This window comes from Diadema antillarum, unplaced genomic scaffold (genome assembly GCF_040938485.1).
Source record: "Diadema antillarum isolate AM-2024a unplaced genomic scaffold, OU_Dant_1.0 scf00000155, whole genome shotgun sequence".
Taxonomy (NCBI): Eukaryota; Metazoa; Echinodermata; class Echinoidea; order Diadematoida; family Diadematidae; genus Diadema; species Diadema antillarum.
Window position 1 is genome coordinate 97829 of NW_027271044.1, and position 22041 is coordinate 119869.

Sequence of the window (22041 nt, forward strand, 5' to 3'; positions counted from 1 at the left end):
GATATCAGGGACATTCTATGTTCCGAAAACGAGAGGAGTTCGGGCCAAGATGTAAAAGTTGCTTGACCAGACTGTGTCTTCTCCTCACTTCCTTTTTTGTTTGTTTGTAAGGTTGTCTGTTAACTGGTATGATTCACCGCCTTTCTTCGCTTTCATTTCATACGATTTTGGTTCTTGGAAGGTGATCTTCTTTGAAATGTGGATGAACTGTGACTAAGGAAAGTGCCCTCTACGACCCGTAGCATGGCGTAATTAGTCACACTCATTTCCTTTTGTCTTCCTGGGTAGTCGCGACCATTCGAGCACAGTTGCCTATCAAATGATGAGAGCTAGCCACTGACACTGTCAGTCAAAAAAAGCAAAATTCAAGTGAAATGTTGGCATGGTGTTATCTACCCCACCATAAGCTCCACAGTCATTAGCTCTGTTCTCTTGAGGACCCTGTCGGATGCTCATTTTATCACCTTGGTCCAGAAGAGGGGGGGGGGGGGGGGGGGACAGTTTGTGCAAAGATTTATGTGCCAGTTGGGATATGATCCCAGGACCTTCTATTTAGGAGTCCAGAGCCTTCTTCCCTCAAACCACTATGCACCAATATTACCATAACTTCATGATTTTATACAAATAATGCACATTACTGAGGGCATTAGTAAGAAAATTACCCATACAAGGTACAATATATCTTTGGAACTGTCTAACATGCGTGAGGCGATAGCTGACAGTGTTTCAGCTGTTTTGAAGGTAATGAGTGTGGGTAATTATACAAATGCCCAAACAAAATGATGTGTATTGTTTGTTTTATAAAATGATGAAGCAGATACTTGTCATCAAAAGAATTTCAAATTTAGGCAGTTTAAATCCATTTTTCCCAGTAAATGAAATAATGAAATCTCGCCCAGTCACCATCATGATGTTAAATAGCAAATGACGAGTCAATGTACTTTATTAATGACCGGTCATATGCACAATTACATGTTAGATACCTGTTTGATATTCTTTATTCATATATTTATTCATTTATTTTTTTTATTCCTATATAATTATGTGTTCATCTATTTGCTTATTGATTTAACTGATTACATTATTCATTTGAAAAGTTACTTAGTTATTCATTTGTATAGGAATGCACTTGTTTTCTTGTTTATTTTGATTATTATCTGTTTAGTCTTGTTTTGCTTTGTTTCTTTCTCGGGCAGAAGATTTAATGTACAAACTAGGTTTTGGCTCTTTGGCAATCAATGCAAAGACATTTATTTGATTACCAGTCATGTCTCCCAACCCTGGCCCAGACATTCTATCTTCACGATAGCTAGGTCTTGTTTGCGATCTTAGAGTGCCAGTTATTCAACATGTTTCAAAGCTTTCATCAGATAAGTGCTCATGTAGGTCAGAATAATTATGATAGAGTTTGTAAGGATACCTAGTTGTGTCTGTTTGATGACTGTTGTACAGTATCATGATACTTGTGTACTTGCATTGGCAGCGAAACCACTTCATTTATGTAAAACAGCTTGGAAACCGTGATTCTTTCTACTGGTTTGTGAAAGGAGGAATCATCCCGATTAAGCCCTCTGTCCTTGAGAAACCTTGCTTTAGATTTCGGTCCTCACCGATGGCTTCTTATCGCTCCGACGCATCGCCAAAATCAGCATCAAACACATTTCCTTCTTTCCTTCCAGCTAATCTAGTTTAACTTGGTGATTCACATTGTGCTTGGTGCCATCTCGCCCCCCCCCCTTCCCTCCCCCACTCCACGCCGCGACCATCAGTAGAGAGGAGAGAAATCTGTCCAGTGTAGTCGCAACGACCACAGCAGATATAATTTATCATCTTTTTTCCATCCTATAGATTGCCATGACCCTCATATCCACAACATCATGAGAGTTCTCAGAGAATTACCAACTTTTTTGTTTGCAAATGAGGAATTTACCTTCTTGCATGAATGCTTTCCACCTCATTACAGATTCTCATATGCTTTAAACCATCAAGTGCCGGAGCAATTGCGATGTAGAAATTATCCTGTTATACCCTCTAGATTGGCAACTCTGAGTTTCCTGCATTTCCTGTGTTGGAAGAAGTTAACATGGAACTGGTTATATCCATTAAATCTACACATAATCAGAAGAAAAGAGATTCCCCAAATTTGCCTTTTTGAGATGGAAATGTTAATTTTCATCATCTAAAATGTGGTGCCAATTTGAAGAGCAGTTATGACTTCTCGGCAGTGATCTTCATCTCAGCAGCATATCTCGTTGGGCCCACTGTTGCATTGAACGTGCCAATACTCTTGTCAGTCTTCCACAGCCATTATTTTTGGTGTGCATCAAAGGAGTGCCATTTTGGCAGGGGCTGCCAGGGGACGTCAGAACGTCTTTTTGATATTAATGAAATGCACATTTGCAGAGGTCAAAGGAAGCATATTGCCAGCCATATGGAATCGGTTGAGGGTGAACGAATCAGACCTGACAACAGTCATCACAAAGATTCGATGGGACTCGCATCATCGAGAAATGCCGGCGGGAGAAAGTTACTCATGAAGACAGAAATATCATAGGGGAATTTTTGACATTCCATGAGTGAGTTGGATATTTTAGAATTTGAGGGTCAGTCATTGGGCACTTGAGATGAAAATGTATTTTTTTTTTTCAACACAACGGAAGGATGGCATCAGAGATAAAGCTGTGGCAGCAAATTGTTAGGGGGAAAATGAATCAATCTTTATCATACATTTTATGTGGTGCGTTATGACTCTTATCAGGGATGCCAGTTTTTTCAGACAAAAGCTTGAATTCAGGCCTTTGTAGTATCAAAGTTCAGGCCCTTTCTTGTACAAAGTAGCCTCATGTAGATTTACTTCAGACCCTATCTTTCATTCTAACTGCAATCCCTGTTCTATATGGAGAAAAGATAACATATAAGATATGTAAATACAGTATATATATAATGCTTGTATCCATACAAGACTATCATTTTTTTTTTCAAAAATAATACAATAAAGGCCACCATGCACTACACAACTTTGCCATGATTTCCCGGTCAAATTTTCAGCCAATCATACTACAGTAGAATGTACAGAAGCCAGAACGGTCGTAAGCCTAGCTGTGTATTCTGATCGTCTGGTGCGCAGTGTCAAGTCGTTAGACTGGTCGTATGTCGTGCTAGTCGTGCGACCAGTCTGATCACGTAGTGTGCAGTGGAATTAAGATGTAATGACTTAGTGCATTGAAAGACAGTTTTCTCCCAATTGTTCTTACAGATGATAACGCATGAATTTGACACGCATCTGTTTTAAACATAGTCTGTTTGGGTCAGTGATGTGAATACAGTGATTGGCTGCCAAAGCTCAAGTCAAAGATCTCGTGTCGCACGTGCCAACGCCCCGTAGCTTGTGCATCAGCGAATACAATGCGAAAAGTGCACAACACCTCAAATTGGCCTCAAGCCATCTTACCTAGATTTGGCAGAGGTCAAAATCGATCCAGCCAAAACCTGGAAGAGAAATGTATTTCTTGGCAAATCAGATGCAGATTTTTGCACTTCTTTTCTATTTTGAATTTCTTTCTGATACTCATTGCTGCCCTCTGAGTAAGGGGTCGTGACCCTAAAACTTTGCCCATCCAGTAGCCACCCTGAAAAATTTGCGGCGACTCATTCCTCGTGGGATTTTGTTTTTTGGGGATGTGAAAACGTCTGTCTCACCGTAGAGGGGCAGCAGATGTTAATTTTTTTCAGTCATCGTTCCGGCCATTTGCCCATTATGGCTCTCAAAGTAGTGTGTGGCATTCCGCAATAAGAGAGGGAAAAAACCCCAGAAAAGACAGGGTTTACTTTTTTTTGTGTGTGACACAATGCATTGGTCTAGTGACTCATTAAAAAAGTGTCTGTTTCATTTTAGCAACATCTTATAATGGGAGAGTTTTGATAAATTTTCCCCAGAAATAATAGTGATCGACATAGTAAAATCTGTTGTCATGTTCTTTGATAAGCTTTTTGATTATGGCAAGTAACAAAAGCTCTTTGTATGAAATTAACCAGATGTCAGAAAATGTTGATAATCGTTATCATCATAGTGATGATAATGATATTGAGAATGATAATTGTGATAGTGAAAGCAAAGAGAACAGCAAGAACAGCATGCCAAATGATAGCTAGAGCGTATATTTATTTATTATGAAAGAAGTTGGTGGGGACAATCTTTCTCACGTTTTTTGAACAGTAAAAAACTGTCCCAATAAATCAAAAGGGTTTTTATTTGAGATTTTACTTTGCAAAGAGTAAGGACATAAAATGACGGCAATTATATTGCTCTTGTAAATTACTTGATGCAATTTAAAAAAGTAAAAATTTAACTCTATGTTGATTTCCAAGTGATATAACTAGACGAGGTTACAAAGCAAGAGATTAAATGTACATTTTGAACAAAACAAAAACTAGTAGTCCAATGCTTTATTTTCAAGATCATTTGAAACTAAGCATTATGTTTTAAACTTAGAATTCTTTGTACTTAGCGCATGTTTCAAACAAAGCATTTACTGCACAATTTACTTTACATTGCCTAGTTTATGTGCGTTTTTTTCAAGATGTTTCTTTATTCATGTATCTCTATCTTTGCCCTGTGAAACTTATTGAAACGGAGTTGTGCCCCTTGGTAGATCAACTTTTTCCACAAAAAATAGATTTAAGTCACAGGAAGGGAGGGCCCCCGGGTGATGGGGTCAGGGTGTTTGGGGCAATAAATCACAAAAGCTACCCTTAAACCATCCCACGGGATGACACTGCATTGTGGCGGTAATCAGTCTGCGAAATCTTTTCAAAGTCCTGAAGCGGAAGGGGTGTGTCTTGAGGGGCGGAGTTCTTGCACCCTCCTTTGAATAGCGCCATGGAAAGTTTGGGAGCTGCCTGGATTTTACGCTAAATCTGAGGGTGTTGCTCGAGGTTGTTCTAGTGGATTGCTGAGTGTTCAAACTTAATACCACCAATTAAGAAAGACAAAGGGAATATCATTAAGCCCTCTGCATCCCTGTCTCTCCTGCTTTGTTGTCACAAAAAGTTTTGCCTTTTGTAGATTGAAATGTAACAGACCCAATCAATTCCTAATTTTTCAGACCCAATCATTTACTGATTTGTCAAATGCAATGCAGATAAAGATTTTAACCTTAGTTTGTGGATCAAATTCATTTCATCTCAAAAGCGGGAGCTCGAAGAGAGACACAATGTAATTTTCTGTCACTTTGAGAGTTTATAAATAAATATGTACATGTATATATGTACATATCTATATTGCATACAGTTGTAGGGGTGTAGCTTGTTGCTAGCTAACTACGAGTTCTATCATCAGTGATCAGCACTGTGTAAATGTGACTTGCAGTCCATGAGCTAATTTGTCCGTCTTTGGTGACATTGTGACCATGTGAACACAGCCAGTGTCACGTAGATGGAAGGGCTCCCTCTTCAAACAATTAAAGACATTCCCGTTCCTTCTCACTATGTATGTGAAATATGTCCTGTCTTGTCCAATATGTGTTTACCCTGTGTGTATGCTTCCACTATATTTGTATACCACCTGTACCATGTGCACCTGTTTCACACAGATGTCTTGCTCTCAAAACTGGTAGATAATTCCCCTCCCCTCACTTGCACACCACACTTCAGCCCTGTCCCACAGGCCAATCTCTCGACTTTGGACTAAGCCTTACAATCCATCCCATTACCAGTCTGAAGCATCCCAGCCAGACTTCCTCCATGCTACACCGTGGCCCCATCCTTTTCCCCTTTCTAACCTCCCACACAACCCTTTATAGACGAACCCCTTGAGTTAAGCTCAGCGGCTGTCCAGTTCAAAGTGGATACTTTTTAATCCCTCCCCTGTTCACCCCTATCTGACCCTACCCAACCCTAGGTCCTCCCGTATTCCTCTCTGTCAAGAGCAGCTTAGCCTCTGTTCTTAGGGGGAGGTAAACTTTTCAAACTTTGTTTGGAAACCTGTTCCCTTCCTTCTCAATTCTACACCTGCCTAACACCCCTCTACTAAATTCAAATGGATGGTATAGTTTTGGTTGAGATGGGGGATTCAGATTTTAACTTTTTGCAAGATAATTAGAAACCACCTATGAAATATGAAAGAGCATACAATTCTACGAGGAATTTATCAAAGTTTGTTGAAAACCAGGTTTAGAATGGTTGAGATACCCCAAAACAAAGGAAAACAAAGTGATCCTTATAAAAGATGGGTCCCACCTTTTATTAGGACCTCTTTGTTTGTAGAAATCTCAACCATTTCAAAACCAATTTTCACCAAATAAACTTTGAGTGGCTCTTAGAATTGTATGCTCTCTCATTTTACAAAAGGGGTTTCTCATTATCTCACAAAAAATAAGTTGGAAACCCGAACCCATTAGCCCTTTTCTGTGTGTCGGAATGCACATGTATGTGGTGTGTCTACAAATGACATTTTTATCCTGTGTTGTTAATCTCTTTTGTCACCCTCTTAATCCTGCCCTATCCCATATATACCTCTCCATGAAGATCAACTCAGCCACTCATTAATCCAAGGCAAAGTTTCCAACCCTCCTGGATCAATCTGTACCCCACTCTCCCCTCCCCCCCACACACACATACACATACACATACACACACCTTTCATGCACTGCTCTGCAAAGTTCACCTCAAAATGCTACGACCCAAATGTCAGACAGACTTTGGTTAATCCGAGACGCTAGTAACCCACCCTCGTATAATTCCGACACCCCCCCTCCACTTTTTGCCCCCCGTCAACGTTTTCCCCATCCTCTTACCCCGTCCAACATCCGAGCCATAAAGGGAGCCAGGTTTGCAAACGGAGGAAGATACGGATAAACCCCAAGCACAGGGAGGAAGTCTCAATGACGATAACAGAATCTTTTGAGGTCACCACCTCTCGGGGTTCACTTTATGGGTATTACCCCGATTACTTCAGCTCTACATTGACTTCCCTGTTACGTCTTGTCTCTCTCGCCCCCCCCCCCCACCTTCACCTCCATAAAGAGAAATCGCAACTTCCTCAAAGCCCTAAAAAGGATTTGGCCTATGACGTTGTGTCATGCGTTGTGATACTGTGTAATTAACGGTCTCCCGCCGGTATATCCGTATTTGCAAAGTGATGGGAGCTTGTCAGAGTTAAAGCCAAGACATAGTTTTCTATATGCAAGCTCAGTGTCAATTATTTCTCTAAAATGTACAAATATGCATAAGAATGTGCGAAGTAATGCCGTATTAACACAATTTCAATTGGGTAACAACGAAAATGTAAAATATTTTGGCTGAAATGGCTTGCCAAAGTCCACAATTTCAGAGCTTACCCGTTCGTGGTTGCTACGTAATTTTTCCATAATTGATTATTGGTAATTGACAAATCTTCCGTGCTAGAGTGAATCGCATGCGACTTGTTGAGAGATATGATTGCAAGGGCATGATCGATCGTCACGTTACATTCTAACTTCCCACAATGCTGAACACAGGGTTATTTAAAGGGGAAGGCTCATCTGGAATAGAAGTCGTATACTACAAATGAAATCATAGTACACTTGATCTCAAAATGCTCCAAAACAACTCATTATCCTGGCAACTCATGTCAGCCAGGTAAGTTTCTTGGTTGACCCTTTCAATGTATTGGAAGTAAATTCCAAGTGATATAAGATTAATTTTGAGCCCTTGTAAAAACTATTTGGGCTTTAACCTCTTCTTGCTAATAAAAGGGGGAGGGGGTGTGGAAAAGAATTCACAAGTGACAGAACAACAAAAAGATTTTCTTGCAACACTTGTAAATTTGAAAGTAGTATACAACAGAGTATATCTTTATAAGTATATCCAGAGAAAGGGATAGATGGCATGAATGCCTTAAGAGGCTAACCCACTTCTACTCTGTTCTCTTTCCAGAAATTTGCAAACAGTTTTTCTTTTTGCACAACAGCTTGTAGCCTTATTAACTTTGTGTGGAAACGATTTGATATGCAATTTGAACCAAGGGGTCGGGCGAGAGAAGGAAATTTGACCCCCCCCCCAAAAAAAAAAAAGAAAAAAAAGATGTGTATAAAGTGTAAAATATAAAAGCTTATGGTGGTGATTAGTAAAGTTTAAGTCATTATGACATTGAATGTTTGTTTTTGTAAATGTAGAAAGGTAAAGTCGCCGTCAGTATCATGGTGCATGTGACCGAGGAGGAGGAAGAGGAGGGGGGAAAAAAATCAGACACGACAGGAAGTAGGGAAGGGGTTAATTAGAAGTGGAGTAATAGGAAAATGAACAGTAGTTGAGTGAGATGTAGGGCGGGTAGATGACATTGGGAAGGGGATTATTAAACAAAAACCAAAAACTCGGTGGGGGGGGGGGGGTGGTGGGGGTGCAGGGAGATATGCAAAAGTTAAGTGAGTTGGAAAGGATAGATGAAACATTTGGAAATTGTGTGTAAAGAGTTGGTGTCAAGGGTACATATGCCGTAGTCAAGTTTTTTGATTTATGGTGGATTCTTTTTTTTTTTGGGGGGGGGGGGGAAGAGGGATGTGACTTCAGAGCAAGGTGGCAGTTAGGAATAGTGAAGGAGGTGGTAGATTAAAATTGTGACGGCAAAAAAACCTGCAGCTTCCGTTTGCCATGTGAGTGTTTGTGACCCCGTGTTGCAAGTGATGCAGAGTAAAGTTGACTAATTGACAGTCTCCCCCGAGTCTCGAGATGTAGCCGCCTCGTGCAGACCAATGTAGACGGGTAGAGTTTGGCCACTGTTTTAACCCTGTTAAGTAAATAGGAAAAATCAGGAAATTGATGTTCAGCAGTGTCACCAAACTTACTGGATGCATGGCCACAGGCAGTCAGGTTTGCCGTCAGTATTGACGGAATGAAGGAGTTCGGACCATGGTCCGAAGCCATACGCACATTTTTTGTTTTCATCATTCTTCAGTGAAATCGAGGTCTGCTATGCAGTAATACTAACATATTTGTCTTCTTTCGTAGGGATACTGTCTGATGAAGGGTTTTGCCATTAGGTTGGACGGGTTGAAGAGAGTTTGGGCTCTGCCCTGAAGCCATACACACAATTTTCGATTTTCCCCATTCTTCAGTGAAATCAAGGTCTGGCTGGTATGCATTATACAAACATACAGTGTACATGTCTTCTGTTAATAGGGATACTGTCTGAAGGGTTTCGTTACCATTTGAAATAAATCGGCCGGGAATCGCAAATCGGCCGGAAATCACAAATCAGCCAGGAAACCAAATCTTTGGTTTGAGTACAGTCTGTGGACTTGAATAAGCACAAAATTGACGTACTTCCCACACATGTAGTCCAGCCTGTGTTTACTATAGGATGTCTGTTAGCAAATGCGATATGTGACCCTGCACCACAAAACACACAAGAAGTCACCAGACATGGATTTTTAGTTAAGGACAGATTCTAAAAGGGCAGACTCTAAGCTTTAAAATGATGTATAACTCAATTCAAATGGACACTCCTAACCTATCTAAATAATGGAAAGAAAGCGCTCACTCTGGAAAAAGTGGGAACCGAGAAAAGAGGCTCTGAAGTACAGGGTCTATCAAGCGTTTTTACCAAACCATGCCAGCAATTGCGATGAATGGGACAAAAAACAGGATGTAAACCACTGGTGCAACAACAATGAAGGGATTATCAGATTAAATTGAAATTGAGCACGCTCTATTAAAACATTCTGTCCATGATTGATGCCAACTTTCAAAGCAGTAATGTTATCCTTTCAAAAGTTATCAGACTTGAAAGTGAAGAGTTTGCAAAGGGTTATCTAGAAATGAAAAGGGGCCTCTAAGACATACCTGATCTCACTACTCTTCAAAAAAAGGGTTGTAGAAAAACTACTGAAAATGCTTTTTCCCATTCATTTGATGATCCCAAACTCAAGAATAATGTAGAAGAAGAAGAGCTCTTTCAGAAAATATGGAAAACTCAAAATTGACTTGGTTGACCTGTTTCACTTTTCTTGAGTCCTCACGTGAAATCAAGGGGTGCGACTTTTTGTTCGTTTTGTGGTGCACGGTCACATATGGAAGTTCAGACTACCTTGGTGAAATCCAACCATAAACTTTTTTCCAGTTACACAAGCGGACATCCGTCAGCAATGAAGGTCTACATGCACGTCACTGTAGTTCAGTAAACAGAGGGATGTTGTATGGCTTCTCCTAATTATAGATGAAGGGGGGGGGGGAGAGATAGAGGGCAGTAGGCTGAGAATGAGATGTGAAATTAACCCTTTTCATGAGGATAGTCTGTACAGTGACGGCCTGTTAATGATCGCCCCATCACTGTACAGGCATGCTAACCTAGAAACATTAATATGCACAATTCTTGAATATGAGACCATTCTGAAGCAAATAATTTTCACACAACAATAGATATATGTGCTCTTAAATGAATCCCACAAGGATTGGAACAATCATCCCCCAGCATTCCTACTGATTCCCACTGATCAGTTACTAGCCATCCCCTTTAAGCTTTTTTCTTGCTGTTCATGCGTAACTGAAAGATAATTTGTGATAAAGGACGATGATTCCATGTCTTAACATAACCAACTTGTCCATATGAATCAGGCTCTTTGGATGCAGCATTACTGATGTAAGTGACAGCATTTGACAATAGTGTTCTTGCAAATTGTACATATCAACTTTTCAGAAGACGCCCCCTAAAAAAGGACAACACACTTTAATAGTAGTACGTTGAATGCTCACCACAAGAAATTTCAAATGGGAGCGTTGATTGTCAGGATAGAGCAGTTTGTGAATGAGGCATGCTCCATCCGCCCAACCTCCCCCCACATAGGAGGCATACTTTATTGATTGCTAGTAGCTAAGGTTTGGTATTAGTGTATTTCTGGATTTTTATCCACAAAATAAACCCGCTGGGAAATCTGCTGCTGTCAAGTCCATATGACCGTGAGTTTTTGGACATCCGATCCACTATGAAAAAAAAAAAGGTCTGTCGGCTGTGTTTGTCGAGGCCGTGAGGGGGCTTTGCAATCGCTTGTGTAATTAGCAGCTTCCCAAGCGCAGTCACTTCCGACTTGTTGTTTACTAAAATTAAACGCGGACGGTGATCTCTATTACATCACTTTCGTGTCGCACGCTCTGTAATGGGCTTGATGTTCACTTCCGACGGCTGCGACAGCCGTGCCCGCCGTCACATCCATCGAGGTGAGCTCTCCGCTCCTGCTGTCTTTTCCTTTGTTGCTGTAGTTTTAGTTTTGCGTGGAAAATCTACCCGCGAGGATGACCTCAAAATGAAGAGATGGTAATCGGTGCGAGAATGTTAGTATGTGCGTCTCTGTTGCTATGTTATGATCAGCTATACCCCCTTTTTCTCTACCATTAACCTTCCCTACCTCGTTCCCTACCGCACTCATCCCTTCTCCGCCCCCAACAATCCCCCCCCCCCCCCACCAGCACCCCAACCTTCTTCCACCGTGCACCCACTGCAGAGGCAACTCTCTGCGCAATGCTATTATGAACTTCCTCTTTCTTGCGACAGTTGTCTCATGGTTTGCCCTTCTTCCTCAGACTTCTCTCACTGTCATTCCTGACCTTGTGAATCACACACATTTTATACAGCAGCAGCACAGGTCTTGGATGTGAACAGCATCCACCATGCCTGAGTGCTTCTCTCAAATGAAGAATTTTATTGCGAAATGAGCCAAGCACCATTTTAAAACATTTTGAAGTAAGTCCATCATCAGATAGAGCAAAATTAAACCTTTCCAGTAATACCTCACTTGTGGCATAACAAGGAATATTCTGGAAGTTATGATTAAAGATATCCTGTATTTTCTTATTATTTTCTGTGTTTTTAGCAGCTTCACTTACAAAATATCTCACCTTAACAGGAATGGATTTAGCTCATTTTGTGATAAAACTCTTCAAATATACTGTAAAGCGGAAATTTTTGGCTGGTCAAAATTTTTGCACATTGCGCAACATTGAAATATCTCACAAATAGAGTTGTATGTTATGTGTGATATTATTTGTATCTTTGATTTAAAAGGAGGTACATTGTGGAGGTATAACTGCTATCTTACACAATGTACTGTATACGCCGAATATTTTGCGAGTTTTTTTTTTTTTCGCGAATTTCGCGAGTCAGCTGCTATTCGCGAAATTAAAAACACGCAAAAATATTGACTCTAATGCCGATATGAATGCGATATGCGTATACATTTCTCCGTTCAGAACATGACTCCACAATCGCAAATTTGACCACTCGCGAAATTGTCAGTGAGTCCTGAGTCACGAAAATTAAGACTTGGGAAATAAATGGGGTATACAGTATGTATTTTTCTTTACGCTTGCTATTTTTGTAGCGTGAGTGCATTAGCTTTCATAATGCATACCGCCTACCTTCTACTGGAGCTTGTGCTGCCAAAGATGGTAGCTGACAGCAGCCTTTGTGGTCATCAGGAATCACCTTTTGTCAGGGAGACATGCCACAGAGTACCAACTTGTGATATCATAGCCATTCATCGCCGTGGAAACTGGTTATAAACAATCTCACCTGGCCCGAATATCTGTGAACACTATTGTAGCTAATCATGCTCACACCTGGACCCAACCCAAGCTGTGACAAAAGACTGTGATACCACTTTTATGCTACTTTATAAAACTTGCATCATGTCAGTAAACCAGTCTCTTCAATGTTGCTAAGGGGTACACACAAATCATTTTAGGGGCATTTCATGAGGAACTAGAGAAGCACTCTGAGAGTGCAGACCTCCGCCAAGCAGCTCATGTCCACAACTGATCTTGTTCTTCCATAGAGATCAGTGATTTCCACCCTAATGTGTATGCATGCTGAAAGTCGCCCGATTTCCCAATATAGAAACCTTTTGTTACGTCATCAACTTCCAGCTGCGCGGTGCGCTTCACATTGACCTACCTGCAAAAATATCGAAAATCCTTCATGAGTTACACAAAAATTCCTGGATCACTCCCAAATTTTAATCATCTGTTACTTGTGTCATTCTTTAAGTTTCATCCAAATCAGTTTACAGCTTTTTTAGTCATTTTGCACACAGACAAACCAACGACGATGAAAACGTAACCTCCTCACCTGGCAGAGGTAGAAATGGTATTCAGTATAATACATTATGATCTCCCATTCTGTTATAATTGCATACGGTACTGCTGCATTTCGAAAAACAACATTGCCAGACGTAATCTTTTCTGGCTTTAATCATCCATTTTTTTCACATGGCTTTTTATTTTCTTTCGTGACTGTCGCATTCCCCTCCCTGGGTAAATGGATAGATCTCACAGTCCACCTTCACGTGCAGCACCTCATGTGAGCAGCTGAGCCGATGTCTACTGCTGACGGTCAGTCCTTCTCAGGCCTGCATGAACGAGGCCCAAGACGTCGAATTCAGTCCCGAAGGACGTTAGCGAGGGCGAGATATTCATTCGCCACGCTGGCAGTTGTCAGAGTTAATGCGGGCAGGACATTTGCCGAGTACATGGTGTCTGGATGACAACTCCTTAATGTGTTTTTCCTCCCCGCGCTACATTCATGCTCCGCCCATGATTCGCAGCTTCCTATGGCTCACGTCTCCTCGCTTGATATCGGCGGCACGACCGCAGATTAGTCGGCTGCGGAGGTCGGCGTGTTACTCACGACAATGGAGATTTAGAGCGATTAAAAATTGCGGCGGGATTGCACAACATGGGCGCACGTTCGGGTTCAAATCAAACAGTGCTAGCTACGATGTTAAAGCTTAGAGTGAATATATATAACACAGGGATTAGAGAGCTCACTTTACTGTGAGTAGCCTAGATCTGCAATGCTAAAACTGCTTTACCCAGAGGGCCCAACAATTACAAGTATCACCAACCCCATGATTGCCAGGTACCCATTTAAACCCGTGGGTCTAGAGGGATCTTGTCCAAAGATGCATGCATGGAGACAGATTTGAACCCACAATCTCTTGTTTACATGACAAGAGCCTCATCCTCTATGCCACTGGGTTACCACATCATATAATTTTTTATTTTTTCTTTTCTTTTCTTTTCTTATTGCCTGTGGCCCAATAAAGAGCAACTCTGTTTAATTACCTCCCTGGTTTAACCAATCACTGTTCAGCACTTGTCAATACTTGGAAACCAGTTTGCATTCATCAGGTGTTAATGTGTTGGGCAATCTGCCGCTACCAAGCTACTTCGTATATCAGAAATAACTTTTGTTTCAATAGTATTAATAGAAAATGTTAAAGGTCCTGTTTACCTTGGGAACAGTGATTTAAAAATTTTCGAGATATGACATTTAATGCATATGTGTACAACTATGTAGATCTGTTGTACCACAAAACATCCTATCATATAAAATTTTCAGGATAAAGCCTAAAATATAAGGAGATATCTGTATTTTTCTCAATAAACCGTAACTGTACAAGGTTTGGTCTGAAAACATTTTCATTTTAACTATTGTTCGCATTTTGTATATCTAACAATACATAAAATCAATTTTAATGATTCATATTTCTACAGCAGTTGTTTCTATCCCTAACTCACATTTTAGAACTATTTTGAAGCACAAATGCTGGGTTTTTGTTTCAACTGTAAATGGTAAATTATGCCTTTAAATTCAGAGGGAACCATGTCTTTTTTTGACCAGAAAAAAAGTGCAATGAAGGCTGAAGCTCAAGTTTAGTATGCATAGAGATGTACTTCAGTAGTCCATCTTGGTAATTAAAAAAAAAAAGGGTTGACATCAGGTATTATTAGCAGCAAAGATATTGTATATTTCCTTTAGGAAAGAAAAATAGTGTACTCGGGCTGGTGTCAAATGTCTTTGTAATGTATGAAATAGCAGTTTTTTTGCCTTGTGAAAGCTGTCACGTCACCCAGCAAAACTAGGACCTTATCAAGGGAAGTAGTTGCTTGTATCACTCACGACACGAAATGGCCTCATCTCCCCCCGTTTCTCCGCTCCATCAAGGTGTGCGTAGGAAATCGCTCACCCTGGGAAGGGAAGCCGTCTCAGCGCCGAGCCCACCATGACTCAAGCAATCCCATGATCCCTTAGAGGAGATTCTTCCCCCCCCCCCCCCCCCCCCCCATCTCATTTGGCCTTCAATAGGCCTAATCCCTTCTCGGGCAGGGTGATGGAAAGCTTGGCATTTCACTGCTCCTAATTGCGCTTCCCTCATGCCATGAGTAACAAGTTTGTCTTCTTAGTCTTCTAGAATGGTAAGGGGGAAGGGGGGTGGGGAATTGGTTTTGGTGGGGGGAAGAGCCGAATTTAGCGACCTCATCCCGACGTGGGAGTTGGATGCAGAAGGGGTTGAACCCGCCACGGAGTTTCCTGTCGAGATGGGTGATGGTCTTGACTCGCCCCGTCTCCGCTCTTGCGCCTCCCTGTGAATCACGGGCGGAGCGAGGGGATTGAGACAGTCTCACCCGAGATCAGACAGCGTTAAGTCAAGGATCATAGAGCATCTAAACTTTTGTTACTTCTCTTTTTACAAATGGTGCGAGACAATGTCTGGGGACTTGCCTCGATTTGTTGACAGACATTCTCTCTCTCTCATCCTGAAGCAATCCCCTTTTCTCCTGAACAATGCTTTTATTTTTTTTTTTAATTGAATTGACTTGAATTGAATTGAATTGAATAACTGGAACTGCACTGGTCTTACACTCGAGACACAGTGAACAGTTCCAGCACGTTTATTTTCATATTTCACTTGACATCGAGATACATCAAAAAAAGAATGCAAACCAAGCAAGATACAAAATATGATATAAATCGGGTCATGAACAGAAAGTGTGTCAACATACATAACGTACATAAGACAATTTTCTATAACTTGTGAAATATGATGGAACTGCAAAAGCAAAGCTTGTAAACGCAGGTTCCAGGAAAAAATACCAATGTAAATTTGCTATGCAATCAATGGAGATAGGACACAAAGTAATAATGACGAAACTATATGAAAGCTAAAATATCAAGAAACAAAGGGAAGAAGAAATAGAAGAGAAGAAAAAGAAAAAGGAAAAATCAAGAACCCAAAGAATAAGAAATGAGTGAAAAAATAGCATATTTGAAAGGAAGAAAAAAAGAAAGAAGCATAATGAACATAGGGACTGTAGCATCTATAATTTTAATGAATTAGTGACTTTGCCTTTATCAAAGCCAGAGATAGCTTGAAGAATTAACTTTAAAGGGAAGGGCTCATGGGATTTGGACAGTTGTGTTATGAGACGTACCCAGGAGCGAAGTAAATGGTTTAGCTATGTAATGACAAGAGCAGGGCAGTTTGTTCGCACAGCATCGTAGGAATTCTCCTTCATCCGGCCTGTGGTTGGCTCGTCCCATTCACAGCCACAGAGCTTGAAGAAGTGACAGAAAGCAATCTGTACAATAGTACCTACCAGGGCATCTCAGTGTTTTTAGCTGATGTCATCCAGTTGCCATGGTGACTGGTACCTTACATCACCATCATCCATATTCCTTGTCCTCATGCTACTGACATTACCTTCTATTTTTTGCATTTGTTGTGTTGTTGTTGTTGTTGTTGAAGTCAGAGATTCTGGCAGCATCCACCTTCTCTCTGGGGTGTAGGTTCATCAGCCAGTTCTCTTCCTATCCTGTGCCACTTTACCATCGCCTCTTCAATTCTTGTCGCCATCCCGTTCCCATGGTTACTTTGATGAATGATTCACTAAGCTGCCAACCATATTTCCTGCGCCTGCAAAAAAGAGCTGCCCTCATTTTTGGTTCAGGCCTCACTTCTATTTATTACCATGTGATTTCTTTCTTCTCGTGTGGTTATTTATATATATTTTTAAAGATATTGTAAACTTCTTCCAAAGCTGATTTTCTGCTTGATATGATTTCACTTGTTCCAGGAATTTCTGCACCAGAAAGATACCAACACATTTGTTATCACAGTGGAAATTCGATATAAAGAGATCTGATACAGCAAAATACCTGATATAACAAACTAATTTCTCTGGTCCCATGGAATTTTTTCCTTTGTTTCGTATTACTGATTGACTACTGATATAACAAAATATCTGATATAAATAACAAACTGTCCTGGTCCCAAGAATCTCAGTATACTGAGTTTTCACTGTAGTTCCGTCTGTCACCATGCCAGTATGTCATTGTCAGCTACATTGCTCAAGTGAATAACTTGATTTCCCTATACGGAGGTAAGATTATCTCCTTTGATATGCAACTTTTTTTTCTGTTGAAGTAATATTTTGTCACAGATGATTACTTTGAATTGAATCCTTTTTTTATATATTTTTTATATTTATTCTCTACACAGATAGTCTGTGATGTGGATTCATCACTAAAGGGCGGACAACGCAAATCATGACATGTCACTACAGGTGCTATGCTGAATATTTATGAAACACATCAAAATTAGATAATTTTCATAAAACCTGTGAAGGTAAGGAGGATTCCTAAAATAAGTGATTCCAGTGCAGAATTACCCCTTAATGGTAGAACCTACATAAAATGCTGCATGATGGTATTTTGAAAGAACTTTGCTGTTTGTTTTAAAGTTTGAGTTTCTAAAGTTATTTGAAAGATAAAGAAAATGAGCATGAATAAGAAGGCAGTGTTACACCATTCATAAAACTATAAATAATGAAATTACGATAAAGAATATAATGGTAACTGTTGATATGATGTGATGATAGTATCTCAGAAATAATAATGATGACATCATGATTATGATTATGATTATGATGCTGATACAGTGTAATGATGACAATTATGATCATGCTGAAAGAGATATAAAGAAATGAGGGTGATAATAGTAGTAACAGTGGTAATAATGTCAATTATAGTATTCATGATATGTTTATGAACATAATTCTAACAGCATTGCAGTAGTAATAATGTCAAAACTCAGTCAAATTTCCACAAACAAATAAGTAAGCACCAAAGCCAGGATAAAGTAAACTTCACAGCATGGATGTTGCTTGAATTCTGAACCAAGCTCAGTGGAATACCAGAAGAGGCTAAGTTTGTCAATATAATAATTAGATCTTAAAAAGAAAAATAAAACAGCAACAAATAAACAAACAAACAAAAAAAGTATCGCTGGGAAGTTAATCATGCAATTTCCATTGGCAAAGCTAATTGAAGTCCCTGTGTACACAGGAACATAATATGACATGAAGTAATAATATTCAACAAGTCTGTGAAACTTGAGGGAGTCATCTACATCCCCACTTCTCAACCAGTGGTCTATGGTATCAGCCCCCCCCCCCCCCCAAAAAAAAAAAAAAGAAGAAAAGATTCATACTTGATATCATTAAACCTTGATAAAGAAACAAATTGTTCGAGTCAAAGTAGGCCTTGGAGTGCAAAAGGTTGAGAAGCAAATGTTCGATGGTAATATCTCTCCGACAGGTTTCTTGCTAGTGTTGAATTATCATTTTAGTGATATTTTTGTTTGTGTGGCTGTGGCAAGTTATCAAAATTCATATGAAAATTGCAGTCTGCTGTTGAATGCGATTTAACATGAGGAGAAAGAGGTCTGTGTGTCAAAAAGTGATTAAAAAATGTTGCAGTGTAGTTGTACATAGGATGCAAGGTATGTATGTCTTTGGTTAGTCTCAGTACTTCTGTGTGTGATCATGTTGCTACCAGTAGAAGGGCCTAGCAAGTTTACATCGTGCAAGTGTTAGGGGCCTTCTGCCGGAAAGGCAATGATTATGTGAATGTTCTAGCTCATGTTTTTAGAATGTTTCATTTCAAGAGTTTTTTTACTGGGCCTATATTAGTCATGACCAATTTAGAAGCAGAAAAATCAGACAAAAACATTCAGATTTTCAAATTGATGATTCTTGCATTGAATTCTTTTTATTACAAGTGATTGACAAATGGCCCTTCATCGACATACTTTTTGAATACGCACTGATTATTTAGTGTTTGAGTAATAACTGTCAATCAGGTGCAATGATAACAGCTTGACACATGAATCATCAATTTGAATAAACATGCAGTACCCCCTGCTATAAGTGATCAGAACCATCACTGCCTCTTGGGCGGAAGTTAGGTGGTCTAGTGGATATGACGCCTGTCTAGCAGTCAGGAGGTCCTGGGTTCAAACCCCCCCTTGAGTATGTACGCCTGTGATTTGTACCGTGGCTATGACTCAAACACTTGGTAGTCGGTGTTAATTTACGTCGATGAAGGGCAATTTGTCAATCGCTTTGATTTTGTCATAAAGTTTTCTGAAATCTTGTTCTCCACACCTTCCCCTTTTAAGACATTAACAAATGATGTTAACTCTTGTAGTTCTGCGGGTAACATGGTAAATATATCTAAGTGTATGTTTTAAGTTTGGATTTTACTACAGTGGATCTGAATGAGTTAAACAAGGGAAGCTCTTGTTAATATTCATGATCTCATCGAATCTGTCTGTGGTGTGCGGATGGGCCTGAAATGATTTCAAATCTTCCAAAGCAGAATGGTCCAGTCAATCTAAACGACAAAGAAAGAATAAGTGAATTTTCATGCTCAGGTCATAACACTGACTGAACATCCCTTCAACAAGTATCTGGTATTAAAGGGACTGTACAGTACTGCTTGAGGTAGGGATTCATGTTTTGAACATTCCTAAGTGAGGTAATGAAAAACCTCTTATGAAATATGAAAGAGCATGTAATTTTAAGAAGGATTCAACGTTTATTTGATGAAAATTGGTTTTCAAATGGCTGAGATATCCAAAAAAGTGCTAATAATAAAAGGTGACATGCCACAACTTTATTAGTATCTCTTTGTTTCACCTTGTTTTTGGATATCTCAGCCATTTCAAAACCGATTTTCATCAAATAAACTTTTGATACCCCTTAGAACTGCAAGCTCTTTGACATCTCATAGAGTGGTTTCTGAATATCTCACAAAACGTTAAAAGCTCATTCTTCACCTCGACCAGAACTGTACACACCCTTTAAATGTTATATTCAGGGAACGCACGCTGTCACCAAACTGAAGTAGAAAACGAGTATTGTATATCACATTGGATTATATCTTGCCAACTGTTTGTATACCAAGAGTATCTTTCTTTTGAAGCTTGTGTTTCATTATTTTTCTTGTGCAAAGAATAAATAAATTTTGGAATGCAGCAGCCCCTTGTGCTTGGCATGGGCATTTGAATATTTGTAAAATCATGGATTGTATATGATTACATTCTCATCAAACATGAAACACTGAATGCATGTGAGTCTTATTGTCTGTAAAGTCGTCCACAATTTTTCCATATTACTCTTAACCCGTTGAGGACGGACTTATTTTGCTACATCGCGCATTTCCCATAGACACCTGCCTGAGTATAGTCGGGACCCGTCCTTGAGGGGTTAAAATTTAAAAGCCCCTCACACTCACTGTGGGTAGAGCTTGTCTGCACTTTATTCTTAACCTGTTGAGGACGGGCTGATTTTGCTTCAACACGAATTTCCCATAGACACTTGCCCAAGTATACTTGGAGCTCGTCCCTCAACGGGTTAAAGGTACATAGACCCAGAATTCACGAGGGCGCTGTTGGATGGTGTGATGAGCCTCGCCATCTTCATTACCGAGATCAGTGATGTAAGCTGGTAAACTGGCAATCAAAGTGGATCATGTATTTACACACAAGTGTCCATGGCTTCGGAGCAGGCAAACATTGTTCTTGCAGGATCAGTATGTGGTAGGCAGAACAAGCCAGGAATAGCAGTTGAATCAAGAGACGAACTGGGATCGACATTGTTCGGACCATTTACGACAGTTGGTTCTTCCGGTATGAAGCAGTTCTATTTTGATGTTTGGAACTTGGCAGATTCATTTGTACTATGTTTTGATTTTCGTTGATTGGAAATTGTACTATGTTTTGATTTTCGTTGATTGGAAATAAACTATGATTGATTGAATTAAAATTGAAATTGAATAAGCTTGGGTCCATGCAACAGCGCCCTCATGAATGCCAGGTTCGTGTTCCTTTAACCCATTTAGGACAGGCTGATTTTGCTACAACACGCATTTCCCATAGACACCTGCCCGTCGTATATATTCAGGTCTCGTCCTCTACGGTTTAATACCATATACAATTACATGTATGTTGTGTTACTGTAGTAAGAAAGAACATTTGAGATATTGGAGTTAGCTCTTTTGATTCTGATTGATTACATCATTCTTTGTGTCTTTTCTACTGAAAAAGACAGTGAAGTCCTATGTTGAGTGTTTGTTTTTGTTTTTGTTGTTGTTTTTTGCCAGAGAGAGAGAAAGAGAGAAAGTGCATTAACCTTTTCTGTGCCATTGACTTCAGACAGTGTGTACAATGATATGGAGCTTTTCTGTACCAATCAATACTCAAAGCACACACAGGGTTATACATTTCAGCTCATTCCAGCCTTGAAACATTTTCTGTATTCATAAACAACAAACAAAGCATGAAAGTCATAAGTTGTTCAATAACAAAAAACAACATCAAAAACCAAAGCCCAGTATTTCATAAGTTGCCTCTATGTCATGGTCAGAGAGAGAAAAAAAATTGTATCCTAATATAAAATTGTGCCATTATAAATATCTCCGTTTGACCGTGAACTGACGATGCCTGGGACACACACGTACCGCAGTGAATCACTATGGCCGCACACTATGACTTCACTTCCTTTGCGGAAAAAAAAAAATCCACCCCTTTTGGAAAAACGGGATTTTTCTTCAGCGTTCTCTTACAGGAAAATGAAGAAAGAAAAAAGAAGGATGGGGCCACTTGGCAGAGGGATCAGTGTCAATTTGTTACCCTATCTTAAATGATTAAGCATGGATTTTTTTCTTTGTATGTTTTTGTGTATGTGTCATAGTCAGAGACAGAGTGATATGCCTGTGTGAAAATACTATAATGACACACATTTGTATCACTAGTTAAACAAAAAATTAGTGTCTAATATCCTTTTCTTATCACCCCCCCCTTCCCAGTCCTAAAACATAAATGAACAAACACATCAAATCTGAAAAAAAAAGCTAAAAATTGGTGGTAGCTCTTTTTTTTTCCATGTATT

General features: G+C 39.8%; 1 protein-coding gene across 1 annotated transcript in view; it reads left to right on the forward strand.

Annotated features, from left to right (window-relative positions):
• The window catches only part of LOC139722010 (serine/threonine-protein phosphatase 2A activator-like), a 32931-nt gene extending 15428 nt beyond the window's left edge, over positions 1-17503 (forward strand). Inside the window, exon 10 of the mRNA XM_071633337.1 lies at positions 17310-17503. The gene's annotated coding sequence lies outside the window, so the exon portion shown is untranslated. The remainder of the gene's footprint in view (positions 1-17309) is intronic.
• Positions 17504-22041: the final 4538 nt, after the last annotated feature.